We start from the raw sequence: 21486 nt of genomic DNA, 5'->3' as shown, positions 1-21486 counted from the left end.
GATCTTGAGGCTTGTGCAGTCAGGAAGTGAAAGCCCACACTGTTAAATAATCTTCCTGAAGTCTGAAGATGTGGCTTCTCACACAGATGCCTTTGTGGAAGTGTGCAAAACATACAGGCAAGGCATTTAAGGAAATCTCCAATTCAAAGAAAAAAAAAAAAAAAAAGAAATCTTACGGCCAAACACTGGTTGGCCACTAGATTACACTGAACCAGATATGAGATCCTAGGCACCTAGAACTAAAAAATAAAAACAAGAACCTAAACTAGAACTCAAAGGCCACACATTGCAGGCAATTATCAATACACAGAACTAGTCTAGGAATGTCATTAAACTATTACACAAAGAGCAGCAAACTAAAAACAGGAAACCTTGGAAGGCAGAGGGATCTGATAACTGGAGTGTTACAAAGTATTATCTAAAACATCTAGTTTTAAACAATAATTATAATATCCCTGGTGGCTCAGCTGGTAAAGAATCTGCCTGCAATGTGGGAGACCTGGGTTCGATAGCTGGGTTGGAGAGATCCCCTGAAGTGAACCACTACCCACCACAATATTCTGGCCTGGAGAATTCCATGGATTTTATAGTCCATGGGGTTGCAAAGAGATGGACATGACTGAGACTTACTTCTAAGGAACATACAAATAAACAGGAAAATATGCTATATACACAGGAAAAAAAGAAGGAGAAGTGTCTCTGAGAGGCACAGATAAAGAGGATGTGGTACATATAAACAGTGGAATACTATCCTGCCACAAATACAATGAAACTGTGCCATTAGCAGCAACATGGCTGCAACTAGCAATGATCACACTAGAGAAGTCAGTCAGACAGAGAAAGATAAATACCATATGACATCACTTATCTATGAAATCTAAAATATGACAGAAATGAACCTATCTATGAAACAGATACAGACTTGTGGACGTAGTGGCCAGACTTGTGGTTGCCAAGGGGGAGGGGGTTGTGATTACATGTGGAATGGATAAACAACAAGGCCCTGTTGTGTAGCACACAGAATTCTGTTCAATACCTATCGAATATTGGATTTCATATGTTTATCAGCATAAACATATGAAAAGATGCTCAACATCACTCATTATTAGAGAAACACAAATCAAAACTACAGTGAGGTATCAACTCACACTGGTCAGAATTCAGTTCACTTCAGTTCAGTTCAGTCGCTCAGTAGTGTCCGACTCTTTGTGACCCCATGATTCACAGCATGCCAGGAATCCATCACCAACTTCTGGAGTTCACTCAAACTCATGTCCATTGAGTCAGTGATGCCATCCAGAAATCTCATCCTCTGTCGTCCCCTTCTCCTCCTGCCCCCAATCCCTCCCAGCTTCAGTTTCTTTTCCAATGAGTCAACTCTTCGCATGAGGTGGCCAAAGTATTGGAGTTTCATCTTTAGCTGAACACGTAGGGCAGATTTCCAATGAACACCTAGGACAGATTTCCTTTAGAATGGACTGGTTGGATCTCCTTGCAGTCCAAGGGACTCTCAAGAGTCTATTCCAACACCACAGTTCAAAAGCATCAATTCTTTGGTGCTCAGCTTTCTTCACAGTCCAACTCTCACATCCATACATGGCCACTGGAAAAACAGCCTTGACTAGACAGACTTTTGTTGGCAAAGTAATGTCTCTGCTTTTTAATATGCTATCTAGGTTGGTCATAACTTTCTTTCCAAGGAGTAAGCATCTTTTAATTTCATGGCTGCAATCACCATCTGCAGTGACTTTGGAGCCCCCCAAATAAAGTCAGCCAGTTTCCACCATTTCCCCATATATTTTCCATGAAGTGATGGGACCAGATGCCATGATCTTAGTTTTCTGAATGTTGAGCTTTAAGTCAACTTTTTCACTCTCCACTTTCACTTTCATCAAGAGGTTTTTTAGTTCCTCTTCACTTTCTGCCATAAGGGTGGTGTCATATGCATATCTGAGGTTATTGATATTTCTCTCGGCAATCTTGATTCCAACTTGTGTTTCTTCCAGTCCAGTGTTTCTCATGATGTACTCTGCATAGAAGTTAAATAAGCAGGGTGGCAATATACAGCCTTGACGTACTCCTTTTCCTACTTGGAACCAGTCTGTTGTTCCATGTCCAGTTCTAACTGTTGCTTCCTGACCTGCATACAGATTTCTCAAGAGGCAGGTCAGGTGGTCTGGTATTCCCATCTCTTTCAGAATTTTCCACAGTTTATTGTGATCCACACAGTCAAAGGCTTTGGCATAGTCAATAAAGCAGAAATAGATGTTTTTCTGGAACTCTCTTGCTTTTTCCATGATCCAGCGGATGTTGGCAATTGGATCTCTGGTTCCTCTGCCTTTTCTAAAATGAGCTTGAACATCTGGAAGTTCACAGTTCATGTATTGCTGAAGCTTGACTTGGAGAATTTTGAGCATTACTTTACTAGCATGTGAGATGAGTGCAATTGTGCAGTAGTGTGAATATTCTTTGGCATTGCCTTTCTTTGGGATTGGAATGAAAACTGACCTTTTCCAGTCCTGTGGCCACTGCTGAGTTTCCCAAATTTGCTGGCATATTGAGTGCAGCACTTTCACAGCATCATCTTTCAGAATTTGGAATAGCTCAACTGGAATTCCATCACCTCCACTAGCTCTGTTCATAGTGATGCTTTCTAAGGCCCACTTGACTTCACATTCCAGGATGTCTGACTCTAGGTCATTGATCACACCATCGTGATTATCTGGGTCATGAAGATCTTTTTTGTACAGTTCTTCTGTGTATTCTTGCCACCTCTTCTTAATGTCTTCTGCTTCTGTTAGGTCCGTACCATTTCTGTCCTTTATTTAGCCCGTCTTTGCATGAAATGTTCCTTTGGTATCTCTGATTTTCTTGAAGAGATCTCTAGTCATTCCCATTCTGTTGTTTTCGTCTATTTCTTTGCATTGATCACTGTAGAAGGCTTTCTTATCTCTTCTTGCTATTCTTTGGAACTCTGCATTCAGATGTTTATATCTTTCCTTTTCTCCTTTGCTTTTCGTCACTCTTCTTTTCACAGCTATTTGTAAGGCCTCCTCCGACAGCCATTTTGCTTTTTTGCATTTCTTTTCCATGGGGATGGTCTTGATCCCTGTCTCCTGTACGATGTCACGAACCTCATTCCATAGTTCATCAGGCACTCTGTCTTTCAGATCTAGGTCCTTAAGTCTATTTCTCACTTAAATTCATAGCCATCGTCAAAAAATCTACAAACAAAAATGCTGGAGAGGGTGTGGGGAAAATGGAACCTTCTTGCACTGTGGGTGGGAATGTAAATTGATTCAAACACTATGGAGAATGGTATGGAGATTCCTTAAAAATCTAGGATTAAAACAAACATATGACCCAGCAATCTCACTACTGTGCAATTACCTTGAGAAAACCATAATTTAAAAGGACACATGTACCCCAGTGTTCACTGCAGTGCTATTTACAGTAGCCAGGACATGGAAGCAACCTAGATATCCACTGACAGATGAATAGATAAAGAAGTTGTGGTATAAATATATAATGGAATCTTACTCAGCTGTAAAAAAGGACAAATTTGAATTAGTTGTAGTGTGGTGGATGAACCTAGAGACTGTTACCAAGAGTGAAGTAAGTCAAAAAGGGAAAACCAATATCATATAGTAATGTGGTTATATAGTATCTAGAAAAATAGTACTGATGGAGCTATTTGAGGGAAGGAATGGAGATGCAGACATGGAGAATAGAATTGTGGATACAGTGAGGGAAGAACAAGGTAGGATGTACTGAGAGAATAACATTGACATATATACACCACCATGTGTACAACAAATAGCTGATAAGAAGTTGTTCTCTAATACAGGGAGCCCAGCCTGGTGCTCTGTGATGACCTGGAGGGGTGGGATGTGGGGAAGGGAGGGAGACTCAAAGGGGTGCAGTATATATGTATGTAATTATGGCTGATTCACACTATTGTAAGGCATAAACCAACACAACATTGCAAAGCAATTATCCTCCAATTTAAAAAAAATGCATAAATGGAAAAAATATTGAAAAGAGTATATATTCATATGTTCATATATAACTGAATCAGTCTGTTGTACAGAAGAAATTAACATGAAATTGTAAATCAACTATATTTCAGTTTAAAAATAAATGAAAGAAATTATGAAATACTTGATATAGGCCAGTAATTAATATAATACCCTTTGGGAGGATGTGACTTTTTATTCTGAGAAGAGTGAAAATCATTTTCACTTAAGATGGATGACTGCATCCCATAAGGTAGAAACAAAAACTATATCGCTGTTGATGATGGATATGTGGATATCTTCTTCAAATATGTGTAGAAATATGTACATAGTTCTAAGGAGCCCAAGGAGTGGATTCTAGAAGTTACTAACTTTTTGCCTGTTGACTGCAATAACATCCTGCTTTGTTGTGCTTTGTAGTATCATCTTGACCTTGTAGACATTTCTTCCTTGAGAGTTGGATTCATGTCACGATTTTATGATAATCCAATGCCATTTTTTTCTGAAAAGGCATTACTTGGTATTTTCAATGCCAATATTAATAAAGTCAAAAGTTTCAAAAAAGGTAAAATATTTGAATATGTGTTTCTCCAAAGAAAATATGCAAATGGTCAATAAGCAGGTGAAAAGATGCTCAACATCAATAGTCATTGGAGAAATCACAAATTGAAACCACAATGAAATTTGACTCCATTCTCATTGCTACTACTACTACCACTGATAATCACGTGGAGAAACTGAAAGCCTCATATATTGCTAGTTGGCTTGTAAAATGGTCCAGAAGCTTTGGAAAACAAGTGGTGGTTTGTCAGAAGGCTAACCAGATCTTCCATTTGGCCGCAGGATTCTACTTGTAGAGTAGATATATAACCAGGAAAAATGAAACTTGTACATTTATGTTTGTAGTGATCTCATTCATAATAGCTTTACAAAAAGGTAAATAAGCTAAATGTCTAACAGCTGATGGATGGATAAACCAAATGTGACATATCCATATAATGGAATATTACTTGCAAAATGATAGCAACAAAAACAACAACAAAAAGTGAGGTCATGATACATACTACGATATGAATGAACCTTGAAAACTTCAGGCTAAGTAAAAACATCCACAAAAGACCACATGCATAATTGCATTTATGTAAAATATCCAATAGAGACAGAAAGTAGATAAGCATTTGTCAGGGGTTGGGGCAGAGGAGTGGGTAGAAGGAATGAGAAATGAATTTTATTGTGTATGAGGTTTCTTTGGGGAGTTGAAAATGTTGTAAAATTAGACTGTGATGATAGCTGCAGTACCCTGTGGCTATTCTAAAAACCACTGATTTGTACACTTTTAAAGGGTGAATTTTGCAGTGAGCAAGTGAAAGTTGCTCAGTCATGTCTGACTCTTTGTGATCCCCTGGACTATTCAATCCATGGAATTCTCCTGGTCAGAATACTGGAGTGGTAGCCTTTCCCTTCTCCAGGGTTTCTTCCCAACCCAGGGATCTAACCCAGGTCTCCCACATCTCAGGCAGATTCTTTACCAGCTGAGCCACAGGGGAAGCCCTACAATATATGTAGCATATGTCAACAAAAATGCAAAAACAGTAAGTCTAGTATTAAAAGCTGAAAATAAAAGTGTAAGCTAAGAATCTTGACTCTGAATTTGAATTAAGCTTGGCTACCTACTAAACTGAATTAAACTGTGCACGTTTCTGCATTTACTTAAACTGTTTGTGCTTCAGTTTACTTATCTGTAAAGTGGGGTGAATTACAGCGTCTACTATTACAAATGAAAATTTGAAACATCCTATAGAATTAGGATAAAAAAGCAGGCTATATTTTTCTAAATGATGCCCTAAGCACTTCCTTTGATTTCCTCTTTGTTATTTCACAAACAGAGGTTGAAGGCATTCTCCTTAATTATTATCATCCTCTACCAAAGATGACCTAGGGATTATTACTTAGTGTCTGTATATATTGTGATCTGTCATAGTCAAATACTACATTTGTTCTACAACACATGATTGTGCTGGAGAGATAAGAACAGTTGGAAGTTAATTTACCTGGTGGAAGTCCCATAAAGATGAGGCCTGGATGCTGCAGAAATGGCCACAATCACAGCAGGGACTCCATAGCCAACAGGGAACATGGCCTTCTTCATGAACCTGTTGATACCGAAGTAGTTGACCACCGTCAGGTTGCGTGCAGAGAGGAAGAGGTGCAGGCCCACCAGCAGCATCCAGGTGAAGGAGGCCAGGTAGAGATAGTGTAAGGCACCTGCAATGATGGCGCACAGCACCTGCAGGAGGAGGAAGGTGCCACCAGGAGGGACTGTCAGGGTGGAGCACGGCCCTGGTACTTCTATAACTTGCCCTAGGGAGAACTTTGATGTATATGAAGGAGTTGTCAACAGAGTCTTTGTCTTCTAGTCGTGGCAGTCAATGTGAGACTGGTTATTTACCAGTTTAACCTTACCTGAAACCCAAGTCATTTTATAAAAGTGTCCAAAGCAGTGTGGCTCCATGAATCAGAATCCCCTGGGGGAGGAGTATTTTGGAAAAGTATACGAACCTTGCTCTCAGTTCTGTCGATGGCTGTGAGGAAGAGCAGGTGGGCCAGGAAGAGGCAGAGCGAGAGCTGCAGGTGGAGCGAGGTGCTGGTGTTCTGGATGGCTTTGCACAGCAGGAAGGTGAGGGCCGCCAGGAGGAGGCAGAGCAGAGAGAGGCTCAGCCCCACGTAGGTGATCACAGTCAGTGCGGGATCCTCCTCCTGGGACCCAGCAGAGAGGGGACCACAGTCATGCTTTCCTGCTCTGGGTAATGACCCTTCCATCATTTTTATTTTTAGACATAGAAAAATCAGAATAGAAGGCCTAGATAGATTTGGTATATTTGTGGATAGCTTTCTCCAGCTTCTGAATGTTAGAATTTTATGGGATCTGAATGATGAATTCTGTCCCTGGAAGGACAGAGGGACAGGAGAATCTTTAGTCAAGAACAAACTCTGGAACTCACAAGGGTTTATTTTCCTGTAGACTTCTGTGCATGACTCAGCCTCCCAGTTATCACAGTAGGCACACAGAGGCATGAAATTTCATGCTAAGCACCACCCTCCATCCCCACCATGTGATGGTGTGTGACAGAGTCTGTACCTGACACTCTCTGTCCAGGTAGTAACCACCTGCCTTGGATGCCACTCATCCCAATGATTATAGATTAGAACTGAACCCTTGATGGAGGAAGTCTACTATATTTTGACAATGGTGGTAGCATAAAATTAATATTTTATGCAGCCCCTGAGCACCCTGTTGTGAAGACCCCTGGGGTAAACAGAATTTTAATTTGGCAACCACACCCTCATCTCCATCTTCTGCTATATGTTCAGTCAAGTGCCAACCCAGGTGCTGCTGTGAAGAGAGTGTTGCAGGTGAAATTCAAGCCCTCCATCAACTGACTTAGAGAGTTTATCCTGGTTAGACCTGTTGTAACCAGAAGAGCCTTCAGAAGAGGTTGGCTCTTCTTGGAGAAAACAATTCAGAGTTTGAGAGAGTTCTGACATGAGGGAGTTTCTGCTGCTGATCTCCAGACAGATTCACTGGTGCACTGTGAGAGGTCCCAGAGGAGAATTAGGACCAGAAAGAAGGCTGAGGGCTGAAGAGTTGATGCTTTTGAATTGTGGTGCTGTAGAAGACTTGCTGAGAGTCCCTTGGACATCAAACAGACCAAACCAGTCAGTCCTAAAGGAAATCAACCCGGAATATTCATTGGAAGGACTGAGCTGAAGCTCCAATACTTTGGCCCCTGATGCGCACAGAGTCCACTCATTGGAGAAGACCCTGATGCTGGGAAAGAATGAAGGCTAAAGGAGAACAGGACAGCAGAGGATGAGATGGTTGGGTGGCATCAATGCCTCAGTGGATATGACTCTGAGTAAAATCTGGGAGATACTGAAGGACAGGGGGTCATGCTATAGTATATGGGGTCGCAAGGTGTGGGACATGACTTAGCAACTGAACAACAGCAACAGATGAGAAGCAATGCAGGCAACCATGGGAACTGAGCCTGGTTCTCTGCTGCCAGAGATAAAGAAAACACTACCTCAGTCTTACTAACACCAGAAACTGAAATCAGGGAGTTAGGGGACGACTCCAATTTTCTGATGGAAGGTTTATAAGACTTGTAGGAACCTGAACAGAGAGCTCATCTGAACCACGACTATTTGCTAACTTGAAGAAACTGTGAGATAATAATAAATGTATGTTTCTAAAGCTGCTGTGTGTGGGGGAATATGTTACAATGAGGCAGCAGCAGCAGCAGTAGCCCTTGGATGCTGCCTGTCTGAGGGTTCTCACCTGAACACTGTAGTGGGCCATGAGGACAGCAAAGATGCTGAGGTGGCTGCACTGGCAGGTGGTGCTATTGTCTCTGGTGCTGGTCACCCAGCAGCCTCTGGTGTCCCAATGGCCACTTCCATTCTGGCCATGCTCCCAATACACACAGTGCACCTTCTCTCTTGGCCCAGGGGTCACTAACTGTGTTAACAGGAAGAGGAAGTGGGTGTGAGTTCGGGGTTCTGTTGCTCAGAAATGCTGACCCAAAGCTAGCTTGTGAAGGGCTTTCCTAAACAGTTTATGCACCCATGGCACAGCCCCCTGAAGCCCAAGGCTGGGCCTAGGACTCAGGCCTGTTCCACACCCACCACTCCATTCCATCTGGACTCACATGTTGGAAGACAAAGGTGACTGGGGACCTGAGGTTCTCAGTGTCCTTGTTGGTGATAAAGGCAGATATGACATCTGACAGCAGGATGTGGGAGGTTTCCTGCAGCAAACCCCTGTGTGTCTCATGTAGAGTTGTCAGTTCCTCAGCATCCAGGACCAGAGGGGCCTCCGCCAGGAATCTGTCCATCCCTGGAGTGGACAGGAGGCCCACCACAGCAAGACCTGCAGGACAAAGCTAAGGTTGACATCTTGCAGTGCCTGAAAATACCTCTTCTTCTACAGATGGACTATTTCCTTTTGCCCCACCATAACCCACAATTCCCTTTAAACTTCAATATCCCATTTGTCATATCCTTGGGCATCTTGACACACAGTGAAGACTTACCCACTGTCTCAGCCATTACCTGAGTCACCAGAATCATGCACTGTATCCCAGGTCAGCAGCATCTTTGTCTGTTTCTGAATCAAGGTGATATTCCTGTAGCTTGGCGCCTGCACCTCCAGTGACAGTTCTATGAATTGTGGGAGTTAGATTAGTAATTGTGATTGTTTTGATGACTATAACACCATGCTGTTCAGTTGCTAAGTCGTGTCCAACTCTTTGCAACCCCACAGACTGTTTCATGTCAGGCTTCCCAGTGCTTCACTAACCCATGGAGTTTGATCAAATTCATGTCCATTGAGTCCATAGATTTCTATCTAACCATCTCATGCTCTGCTGCCTCTTTCTCCTTTGCTTTCAATCTGTCCCAGGATCAGGGTCTTTTTCAATAAGACAGATATACTCTATGTTTTTATATAGTATATGTGTTTAATTATTATGATGGAGAATTCCTGGCCATTTAGTGGTTAGAACTTGGGCTTTCACTGTGGTGACCTGGGTTCAATCCCTGGTAAGGGAATTAAGATCCTGCATGCTGCATGCCATGGGCAAAAGAAAAAAAAAATAGGCAAAAGGACTTGAGTAGGTAGACATATTTCCAAGAAAGGTACAAAAATGCTCAACAATGACATAAAAAAATATTAAACATCCTTAGGTACTAGAGAAATGCAGATTAAACCATGATGCAATCTCTCCTGACAGCTACTAGAATGGCTATAATGACAGAAAAAAAATGGAAGCAACAGGTGTCACTGACAATAAGGAGACTGGAACCCTTGTACATTGCTGTTGACAATGAAAAATGGAAAAATAGCCACTTTGCAAAAATAGTTAGGTAGTTTCTCAAAAAGTTGAAAATTGAACTACTGCATAACTCAGCAATACCACTCCTAGCTTTGTGACTCAAATGAATTAAAATAGATATTCAAGCTGATACCTATATATCAATATGCACAGTAGCACTGTTCACAACAGTCAAAAGGTAGAAACAACCCAAATGTTTATAGGAAATATAATATATTTATTTCTATTTATAGGAACTATCCAGGATGGAAATCCATAGGGACAGAAAACCAATAACTGATTGCCAGGGCTGAAGGAAAGGAGAAATTTGTGACTGTTTAGTGGACAGAGAATACCTTTACGATTATGAAACTGTTTTAGAAATAGAGGTGAAGGTTATACACCTCTGTGAATACACTACTACATGTCTCCAAATTGTACACTCTGGTTAAAATGGTGAATTTATATTAAGTGCATTTCAACTTAATAAAACAAATCAGACTTAAATAGCAAATAATATTAGATTTATATACTTCCAAATTTAATACTTGTTTTCTTTTGAAAAGAAAGTGAAAGTATTAGTGACTCTTCTCTGACTCTTCACAATCCCATGGACTGTGGCCCACCAGACTCTTCTGTCCTTGGCATTCTCCAGGCAGGAGCACTGGGAGTGGATTGCCACTTCCTTCTTTAGGGGATATTACTGACCCAGGGATTGAACCCAGGTATCCTGCATTGCAGGCAGATTCTTTACCGTCTGAGACAGCAGGTGGTCTTGTTTTGAAGCCATTTATATTTTATCATAAATTCTTCAGTATAATTATTTCCTTTGCTGATACTTCATTTTACAATGAAAGTTTAGTTTTTCATTTATTTTTAACCTCTTTTTCTCTCTGTTTTTCACTGAAGTGCAAGTGAACTAGAATATTATAATAGTTTGAGATGTACAATACAATGATTTGATATTATCATACATTACAAAATGATCAGCACACTAACTCTAGTTACCACTCATTTCCATATATTATTGACTACATTCCCTATGCTGAACATCGTTGGTGGTGGTTTAGTCACTACGTCATGTCTGACTTCTGCAAACCCCTGGACTGTAGCCCTCCAGGGTCTTCTGTCCATGGATTCCCCATGCAAGAATACTGGAGCAGGTTGCCATTTCCTTCCCCAGATTCTGTACCTTACATCCTTTTATTTATTTCACAACTACAAGTTTGTACCTATTAATCCCTCTCAACGATTTTGCCCTTAACCTTTTATTTTAATTTGTTTATGACATTAAAGGGAGATATAGGCATGGTCACTTTGCTCTAGTGGGATTGGAAGAGCAAGGAGGCAGGGAACAAGCGAAGCAGGAACCTGTGGTCAGACTCGGGTACTGACTTACCTATGCCTGCAGATGAACTGAAGGTAAATGACCCTTTAGGCAGTGCCTTGCTCACCCCTCTCAGGACATTTTCCAGGCCAAAGAGCAGGTTAGTGACCACAAAGTGCTGCTCTGAGAAGGGCAGGGTTTTCAGGTCCCCAGGGGTCTCCAGCAAATCACCCGTCTCCTGTACGAGGTCCTGGGGGGATGGGGACACAAAGCCAGTAGCCCATGCATCTGAGAGGCTGTATGAAGTTATGACCCAGTCACAGAGAACAGACCAAAGTGACTGTCTGTGTGATACAGGTGGTACTGGGTGGTATTTCCTGGGTGATTTTCGCTCTTGCAATCCAGCCACTCAGAGGTCAAGCTTTTTCAATAGTGTCAAGGATGATGTAAACCCAATATCCAGAAGTAGAGAAAGGAAAGGGCATTAGTAGGTGTGCCATGGTGTTCAGTAGTCACTACACGTGTCCACTCTTCCCACCCACCCTGTGGGAGAGTGTGCCATTGTTGTTGGGGTGTCCCTTTCCAGATCAAAGTTTCCCAAGGCTTCTATGGGATGCTTCTGCCTGCCTCCCTTGGGTCCGGCCCTTACCCAAACAGTGTTCAGGACAGAGGCCGAACTGAAGTTTCTGCCCAGATCCTGGATTCTGTTCAACAAGTGAGAGAGCGCCTAGGGGAGAAGACAAGGTGGTCAGAGAGCCTCATGTGAGTGTGGGAGCTTGGGGGAAATGAACGGGCTTTGCGAAGAGATTTCCTGCTGCCTGTCCCTTTGGGGCCACTCACCTGGCTCTTGATTCCAGAGGGAGCAGTCCAGGTGGGGAAGGAGATCTCTGCAGGGGACAGGTGAGCAACTCATTAGGTGTGGCAGTGTCTGTGTTTGCTGTGGGTGGGTCTTAGATCAGGGTAGGACAGGTACCTTTACAGATGGTGTTCCTTTGCTTATCCCAGAATCCAGGTTTAGGCTCCCAGCCTTGGCGACAGTGGCACGTGTATGAACCCACAGTGTTGATGCAGACGGTGGAGTTGTGACACTGATGCTGCCCGGAGCTGCACTCATCCACATCTGGGGACAAGAAGGAGGGGGTCAGACTCTGCCTCAGTCCTGTGAATCCCCTGTCCTCCTTGTGCCCCTCTTTTTTCCCATATTAGTTCCCCAGGAGGTGACACCACCTCCTAGAATCAAGGACAGCACATCCTTGAGTAGTGGATGCTGTGAAAATATATATAGGAAGTGTGTAAAGTTCTGACAGACAGCAGATGAGACAAGTACATTTGTGAAAATACTGAAATATCCTCTTTCCAGTTGGTAATTAGCTATTGCCTGGGGTCCTTGGGAGCCTTCTGCTTGGTACCCCAGCTCCTTCTCTAGGACCCCCCACCCCTCCAAGATCCTTTTCACATTTAGCCTCAAAATGTGTAACACCTTACACAGCAGGGGACCCCCAGTGATCTTTCTGTTTGGTTTCTGTGGGTACCCTTGAGTATGTGATTAGATGTTTTGAGTGAGGGTCTCTAAGAGTGTAGCCCCTGAGCTCTAAACCTTTAAACAATCTAAACCAGACTGTGCTGTTTGGGCCATTGGATCAGCTTCCAGCCAGTGTGACAGCAGCACTCAAAGCTGCCCACGGAGTTGAGGCAGTGGGCGGAGCTGTGGCATGGGTTTCTCCCAGAGGTGCATTCATTCACATCTGAGGAAAAAGCCAGAAGATCAGAGCTACCCCCCTTCACTCACTGCACCCTTTCTTCAAGCCCCTTCTCAGATTTCTTAGCGCTGCGCTCTGAGGACACCCTCTCTCTGCAAGTTACTTGGCCTGCTGGGTTACAAATGTGTGATAGCATTTTCTAATGCAAAAGTTCCATAAGCTCAGATCCTCCCTGCAGGGTGGATGGGGACAACTTTGTGGATGCAGGTGTAATCCCAGACCAAGCTGAATCCCTTCATGTCTGGTGCAGGAGGCTCTGTGGGCTTCTAACCAGGGAGGCTGTAGCACTGATCACAACCCACATGTGATGCGGTGGGTGAGGGGGAGGCACCACTGCCATCTGGAGCTGCATCCCTGCCTTTATTAGAACAGAACCCAGAGGACCAGTCCTGTGTAGCCCAGGTCTCCCAGCTCGTCACTGTGCTGAAGACACAGTTCTCCTCATAGTGCTGCTGCCTCTTCATTGCCAAAGCTTGTCATGGCAGCTTCCCTTAAGATGACTCCAGCTGGGACATTGTCCCTATTTTTAAGAAGGAAAATGAGGCAAAGATAGAAACTGAGTCATGGAAGCTCGACTTCCCCATCAAGGCTCTTACTCACGTTCTCTTTAGCCCTGGACCGAGGTTCCCCCTCTGAAAGCCAGAAGTGACTCCTCCCTCTGCTCGAATGTAGCAGATGCAGAAGGGGTGAGGTCTGGGGATGTTCTTGGGGGGCAGGGAACTCTACAAAGAAACCCCAGGCCCAGAAGGCTCTGCTGTCTCCCTGGTCTGTGGTGGGACCATTTGAGGAGGTGATCCTTGGGCAGGGCCCCAGCAGGCCCTTGGTGTCACAGGAACCTGAGTCTCATCTCCCTCATTCTTAGGGGTCCCTGAACCACCCCAGCTCCTTCCCCAGCTCTAGGCCTGCCTCACGCTGTCTTCCGAGGGTCTACCTGTGCAATGCCTCGGGTCCTCTGGGCTGAACTCCAAGCCGGGTGGGCGCTGGCAGGTGTAGCTGCCCTCGGTGTTGATGCAGACACTGAGGCCTTTACAGACTCGGGGTCTGTGCTGACATTCGTCCACTTCTGCAAGGGGAAGGAGAGGGTGATGGATACCTGCTGCTATGGACAGCTTTCTGGTCTGGATGTCAGCCACATTTCTCAGCATAGAAGCATCCAGAAGGGCCTGCTCTCTCTTACTTGGTGAGTGGGGGCCTCTCCTCATTCATATTGAGTTATGCTGTGGATGAGCATGGTGACCCGGAAGTTCTGTTGTCTAGAAGTGGCCATAAGCGGCCCAGTTACCCAATCTGCTATCTCTGACTCCGTGAGCCTCCCTGGGAATAACCCAGCTGGGATGGGGGCATCACAGCTGCCCATGTCCAAGGCTAAAGATTTGGACAAAAGCCTGGGTGGGTCTTCTTGGTAACCGAGTACAGCTTTGTTCCTTGAGCAGGGCCCATCTTGGTTCCCAGTGATGCACTTTGTCCTGACTTCCCCAGGGCAAATGCTGCCACTGAGTTCTACTTGGATCTTGCTGACCCTGGCAGGACAGTGCTTTTCCATTCATGCTAACTCTGAGACTCCAGCTCTGTGGACATGGACGAAGACCCACCCCTGAGTCATGCAGCTCAAGGATGAGGCTTGTGGGCAGTTGCATAGAAAATGAAAGTGAAAGCGAAGTCACTCAGTCATGTCTGACTCTCTGTGACCCCATGGACTCTAGCCCACCAGGCTGCTCTGTCCGTGGGATTCTCCAGGCAAGAATACTGGAGTGGGTTGCCATTTCCTTCTCCAGGGGACCTTCCCGACCCAGGGATTGAACCCAGGTCTCCTGCATTGCAGGCAGACGCTTTAACCTCTGACCTACCAGGGAAGCTCAGTGGGCACCAGGCTGTGCTGGACAGTGGGTTTGATGTCTGGCCAGTCAGCTTTAGGGCTGTGAAGGTGCCTTTATCTGATTCCCATGAAGGCATACCCCAGACTTTTAGGAAGTGATGAGAATCCACAGCTGAGCAAGGCTCATGATGGGCGAGGGCTGGGTGGCTGGAGCAGGGAGAAGGTGCTCATGGGCGAAGGGTGGCAGGTGTTTCTGCCATCTTGACACTTGGCCTCCCACTAGATATGTGGACATGTGCACACTGCTGGGTGGGGCTCAGCCTCTACCTTCTGTCCTCACATGGTCTGGGTCATTGTGCAGTCTGGGTTGATCTCCTTAGTAGAGGGTCAGATCAGAGGAAATGGTCCCTGGTGACAACTTATCATTGAGACCAGATGGAAACCTCTTCATTTACTTGATTCTTCCAGTGAGTTGGGGGTTGATGTCACCCTGCCACACCCCTGACACAACATCCTCCCAGGCCCCAGTCATCAGAGCTACCTCAGGCCCATGAACTGAAATTATGGGAGAGGGTCAGGTGGAGCCTTGGATGGGGAAATAAATGGAAGCTGAGCAGTTGAGATGTTGCATCAGGGTGCCAGGAGGCAACTTCTCCAGACAGTTTGCTGGCAGGGTCAGTGATGGCTGGGGACAGTGGAGCATTCCTTGAGTCTTCCTCCTCTCACATTTCTGGATGGGGCCCCAGAGTCCACCATGATCTGGGGTCTCAGAAGCCCCACTGGGGACAGGTCTTCTCCCAGAGAGCACTAACAGTGGCAATGAGGACAGATAGTGTTCTGGAACACACGGTGCTGTGACCACACTAAGTATCTTGAATGTCGCTTTCTTTTTTGTTTTAAGAAAATAAGAGGCCATGTGACAGTGGGATGTTCTGAACATCCAGAAGAGACCCTCTGCAGAGGTTCTGAGTCTTGGGGTTCAGAGAGGGTTGGGAGACTAGATGGGCACACAGGACAGCCGTCTGATGCCTGGAAAAGTTGAACAAGGTGCCCAGGGACCCAGCCCAGGTCTTCTTCTCATAGTAGACCTCAAGTCCTGAACATGGATGGACAGGTACTTGGGTGCAGTGAGGGCTGAAATACTGAGGTGGGGAGAGTAAGACAATTCAGCTGAGCCTGTCAGACATCTAGGTCTTCAGGCAGAAGGTTTTGATGCAAACCAGCAGGTAGTTCTCTCCCTGTCATCCACCTTGAGGTCTGTTGAGATCCCCTCCCACATCAGTCTTCTACATCTATGTCTCTGGAGGGTCTCACAACAATGGGTGAGCAGCCCCCTTAGTGCAGACACACTGAGTGGGATCAATGATCACCATGTGCAGTTGTGCAGGTTGCTTACTGCACAAGAGTATCTGGCCAATGAGGCAAATTGGGGGCAGAAGGTCAACTCAGTCTCCATTCCCCAAACACACAGTAGGCCTGGAGATGAGGGACCATTACTAATTTACTGAAGGCTCTGTCTTCTGACCAGGTCATGAGTCCAAGCACAACAGCCACCCACCAAGGCTGCTATAGGCTAGCAGGGACTCCACACAGATGCAGGTCCCCTCTTCCCTCCCACTAGGGAGGCTCTGCTGCCCTCTGTCTGCAATGCAGGAGGGAAGGGACTGGGCCCACAGTTGCTGGCTCTTCTCCCTGTAGCAGGGTGGTCAAAGAACCCTCTTCAGAGTCCTCTGTACCCTGAGCTCAGCATTCTTCTCACCTCCCACCTTCTCTCTCCTCCCCTCCTCACCCTCAGTATTCAGGTGTACCCCTCTTCATGGACCCCTCTCTGGAGTCCTGTCTGACCCACTGCTGGCCCCTTGCCCCTTTCCCTACCTGCCTGCTCCCCCTGGAAGTGGGGCAAAGCCTGGTGATGTGTGGAGGCCATGCTCCTCCTGGTCCTGGTGAGACAGTGGGCAGGACAGCTGCTCCTGAGCACCCACCTGGGGCAGAGCCCCCAAGGATGCCCATCATGGAGAGGGTATGTTAGATCATGATGACGAAAATTTAAAATCCCAACAGCCATCAGTGTTTTGTGCTTTTTGACCTCATATACCTTTCCAGCAATTCTATGAGGTAAACACCATAATTCCTCCTGCCCCCATTTTTTATAGTCAGGTAAGCTGGGGCACAGAGAGAGGTGAATTAAGTTGTCCAAGGTCACGTAGTGATTTTGGCAAAGTTGCTTTTGTTTTTATTTGTGCAAGATAGGGGTACTTAAAAAAGAAAACAGAAAATCACAATAATATTATCACATCTCCCGTGTTAACAGTGATTTCTGAAAAAGTGTCCTGGCCAGTGTCACACATGCAGCTCTCAGGTGGCAAAGCCAGGACCTGGGTCCTTGGCTCGTACCATCTGCCTCTCTGTGCGGGTGGGACAGGTATCTGTAAACTGTCCCAACTCAGACCTGGGTGCTACACCTGTAACCAAGGTCCTGTCCCCTGGATGCTTCAGAAATGACTCAGCATTTCAGCCGTGAAACGTCAAAAATGAGAGGCAGGAAATGCAGCCTCATTCTTACCTCGACATGTGTTCTCACTCTCATTCCGGAAGATCATTGCCCCAGAAACAGGCTCATATCCTGGGCTGCATGTGCAGTAGTAGCCCCCTTCCGTGTTCTGGCAGTCTGCTGAACTTCCACAGTCCACTTGTGAGGGCGGTCCACACTCATTGATGTCTGGAACACAACAGGACATAGGTTCACCTCCCAAAGATGTGTGTCCCCTCAAGACAGATATCCCCATCCCCTACCTGACTCTGCAGCACTGGGCCTGATATGTAATCCATGTCTTTTTGGAATGATTTAGACTCTTGGTCAATATAGCTGAGTCTAGGATGCAGCTGGAACAAGCCATCCCTGAAGCTTGTGCAGTCAGCTCTGATCTTCCTAGCCCTCTGACTGGCACCCCAGATTGGGACACAGTGGGCAGTGCTGAAGTGGGGAGTGGGTAGAAGTTCTGAATCTCCCTCCTCAGTCCTGAAAGGACAAATTGAGGCTCAGATTCCAGACTTCTGAAGACCTAGCTCTTCCAGGAAGCCAGGATTATTCATGTCTCATCTCTCCACATTTGTATCTTTTTGTTTTTCTTTTTTTTTTGCTTGACAGTTCTGAGGACAAAGCCTGAGGCACCCATCGAATATCCATGTCTCCCATGGGTACTGGGATGTACCCCACATTCTCTGCATGTCCTGCCACCACCCCAAGTCTTTGTACCATCACAGCTTTCCAAGGGGTCCGTGAAGATCTCCCCAGAAAAAGAAATGAATCCTGGAGCACAGCGGCAGGCAGTACCATTGACACATGAGGAGTTTGGAGGGCATCGCAGAGCGCAGGCTGTGGGGGGCAGAAGTGGGGATGGAGACCGTCATCAGAAGTTCCAGAGAATGAAAGAAAGCTATCATCTGGGGGTTCATGGGCAGAAGGGAAGGAAGCATGAATGGGAGGAAGGGAGGGAGGAAGGGGGAGAGACAATGCTGTCCAAAGGGGAAAAGCTTAGGACACTCTGGGCATTTGGGTAGAAGAAACAACTTCTCTTTTTCCCAGAGAACCATTTCTGAACCTCACTTGAAAAATAAGTTTCCTTCTCTCCCTTGTCGGTGAGAGAACCCAGACCCTGGGATTCATTCTCCACCTTTCCCCAGACTCACCTTTACTGTTCTGGGCCGTAGGTCCCATTGGGAACAGCAGCAGCACCAAGAGTCCTGGGGCAGAAAGACAGAGATGATAAAGATAGGAAAATGGAGCTTCAATTTCAACCCTTTCCATGTAGCCCCTGCCTCCTGGGGAGATGGTGGTGTCTCCACTGCCCACCACTTTCCAGCAGCCTCCCCAAGGTTCCTGTGCTTTGCACAGAACTGAGGACTCTGCCTTTCCCCTGCATCTCCTGGGACTCCACAAGGAATCAGTTACTGACAGGCACAGCCCTCATGGAACCTCAGGTGCTAGATGTAAAGGGACAGAGTATACACAGAGAGCTGATGACAAGGACACATCTTAGAAACTCCAACCTCTCCCAAATGAGGAGGCATATTTGAAGGAGGAAGAAAGTCCTCAGATTGGTGCCTTTGCCCATACTCAGATTCTTGATCCTCTGGCAATGGCGGAAATCTCTCTGGATTTCTCTCCAGGATGGTTTCTCCTGTTGAAGTTACATATTTCAGGACACATAGGAAGAGCATGGATATTGCAGTCCAAGATTGGAGTTATACAGTCCAAGCTCTTCCTCATGATGATGTCAGCAGGACATGGAACCCTGGAATCAGGAGAGGGTGAGGACAGGTAGATATGAGAACTAAGGTATCTGCGGGTAGATCCAGTCTGCCGTGGATAAGTGGCCTCTCTAGGTTCAGCAGCCATGGCTGCTATGGTTCCCTGCAGATGAGCTCCTGGCCTTTCTATAGTGCACTGAGGTCACAGCTCCTCTCCTTGATTTCAGTCCAGGCCTGAAATGAATCATTGATAGCAGTAGGCTTTGTGATATGAAACCACTGTGGGTGTAAAGGGATCAAATCTACCCTACAAACAGTGCCCAGTCTGTCATCCCATCCAAGTGAAAAGTTGAAACCTAAGAAAAATCTTTTCAGAGCTCTGTGCTTTACAGGATCTTTCTTCTGAGGCAAAGATAAAAAAGAATTCCTCTTCAGGCTGTACTGCCATTTCAACACTGTTATGTGATAGAGGATCCTGGTGGAGATTGGATTTTAAGGCCCAAATCTGCATACAAACTTTCACTTGGTAGCCACGTGTCTTTGGAAATGTCACCTGTCCTTTGAAGCACAATTTCCCCAATGCAAAATGAGTTGTTCTTCAGTTGTTAAGCCGTGTCCAACTCTTTGTGGCCCCATAGACTGCAGCACATCAGGTTTCTCTGTCCTCCACTACCTCCCAGAGTTTGCTCAAACTCATGTCCATTGAGTCAAGGATGCTATCCAAACATCTCCTCTTCTATTGCCCCCTTCTCCTCATGCCTTCGATTTTTCCAAGCATCAGGGTTTTTTTCCCAGTGTGTCAGCTCTTTGCATCAGGTAGCCAAAGTATTGGAGCTTCAGCTTCAGCATCAGTTCTTTCAAAGAATATTCAGAGTTGATTGTCTTTAGCACTGACTGGTTTGATCAAATGAGCGCAATGGTAGAAATAGCATAATGGCATGAGCTTTATTTCAGTTGTAGATGACTGAAGACTAATAAGGTTTAGTTGATATTATGGTTAATTTTATGTAGCAATGTGACTGGGCCTCTGTACCCACATATTTGGTCTCACACTATTCTAGATATTGCTGTGAAGGTTTTACATGAACTAGCATTGTTTGGCAGGAAAAATAATTTCTTTCATCTTTATCTTATAGTGGATCATAGTTGATTAACAATGTTGTGTTAGTTTCAGGTGTATAGCAAAGTGATTCATTACACATATACATATATCTATTATTTTACAAATTATTTTTGCATTTAGGCTATTACAGAATATTGAGTAGAGTTCCCTATGCTATGCAATGGGTGCTTGTTGATTATCTATTTTAAATATAGCAGTGGGTACATGTGAATCCCAAACTCCCAATCTATCTCTCATCCCCCACGTCCCCCCTGTAATCATAAGCTTATTTTCTAAGTCAGTGAGTCTGTTTCTGAGTTAACATTTACATCAGTAGACTCTGAATAAAGCACATTACCCTCCATAATTTACGTGAACCTCATCCAATCAGTTGAAGGCCGAAGAGGAAAAAGAATATTGACCTCCTTGAAGAAAAAAAAAAAAAAAAAAGCTTCTTTGGAGGCCCTCGAACGTGAGATGCAACATCAGGTCATCCTGGGTTTCCAGTGTGCTGCTGGTTCTTGAGATTTTTGGACTTTTCAACCTCCACAACTTCATGAATCAGTTTCTTAAATAAAATCCTTTCTCACCTATATAGATTCATCCTATTGGTTCTATTCCTCTTGAGAACCTGGGCTAATATAGGTGGCAAAATGAGAAATCTTAGTTAAGTTTCACTAGGAATGTATTTCACCAACTTGGGACTTTCCTGGTAGTCCAGTGGGCAAGAATCAGCCTGCCAATGCAGGGGACACAAATTCAATTCCTGGTCTGGATGGTCCCACATGCTGTAGAACAACTTAACCCCATGAGCCACAGCCACACACCTAGAGCCCATGCTCTGCAATGAGGAGCCACCAGAGTTTGGAGGAGAATGGGTTCATATAGATGTAAGGCTGAGTCCCTTTGCTGCCCACCTGAAACTATCATAACATTGTTAATCGGTTATGAAAAGTAAAAGTGAAAGTCGCTCAGTTGTGTCCGGCTCTTTGGACCCCACGGACTATACAGTCCATGGAATTGTTCAGACCAGAATAGTAGAGTGGGTAGCCTTTCCCTTCTCCCAGGAATCTTCCCAACCTAGGGATCAAACCTAGGTCTCCCACATTGCTTGCAATTCTTTACCAGCTGAACCACAATGGAAGCCCAAGAATATTGGAGTAGCTAGCCTATCCCTTAATCAGCTATATGCCAATATGTAATACAAAGTTTTTTAAAAGAGAGAGTTGGGGGCGGTCCTAAGATGGTGGAGGAATAGGACAGGGAGACCACTTTCTCCCCCACAAATTCATGGAAAGAACATTTGAAGACTGAGCAAATTCCACAAAACAACTTCTGAAT

General features: G+C 45.1%; 1 pseudogene; it reads right to left on the bottom strand.

Annotated features, from left to right (window-relative positions):
- LOC133244033 (adhesion G protein-coupled receptor E2-like) overlaps positions 1-21486 on the bottom strand; it is a 50078-nt pseudogene that overhangs the window by 19285 nt on the left and 9307 nt on the right.

This window comes from Bos javanicus, unplaced genomic scaffold (assembly GCF_032452875.1).
Source record: "Bos javanicus breed banteng unplaced genomic scaffold, ARS-OSU_banteng_1.0 tig00004450_1, whole genome shotgun sequence".
Lineage (NCBI taxonomy): Eukaryota > Metazoa > Chordata > Mammalia > Artiodactyla > Bovidae > Bos > Bos javanicus.
This window is presented reverse-complemented; position numbering and strand designations above follow the sequence as displayed.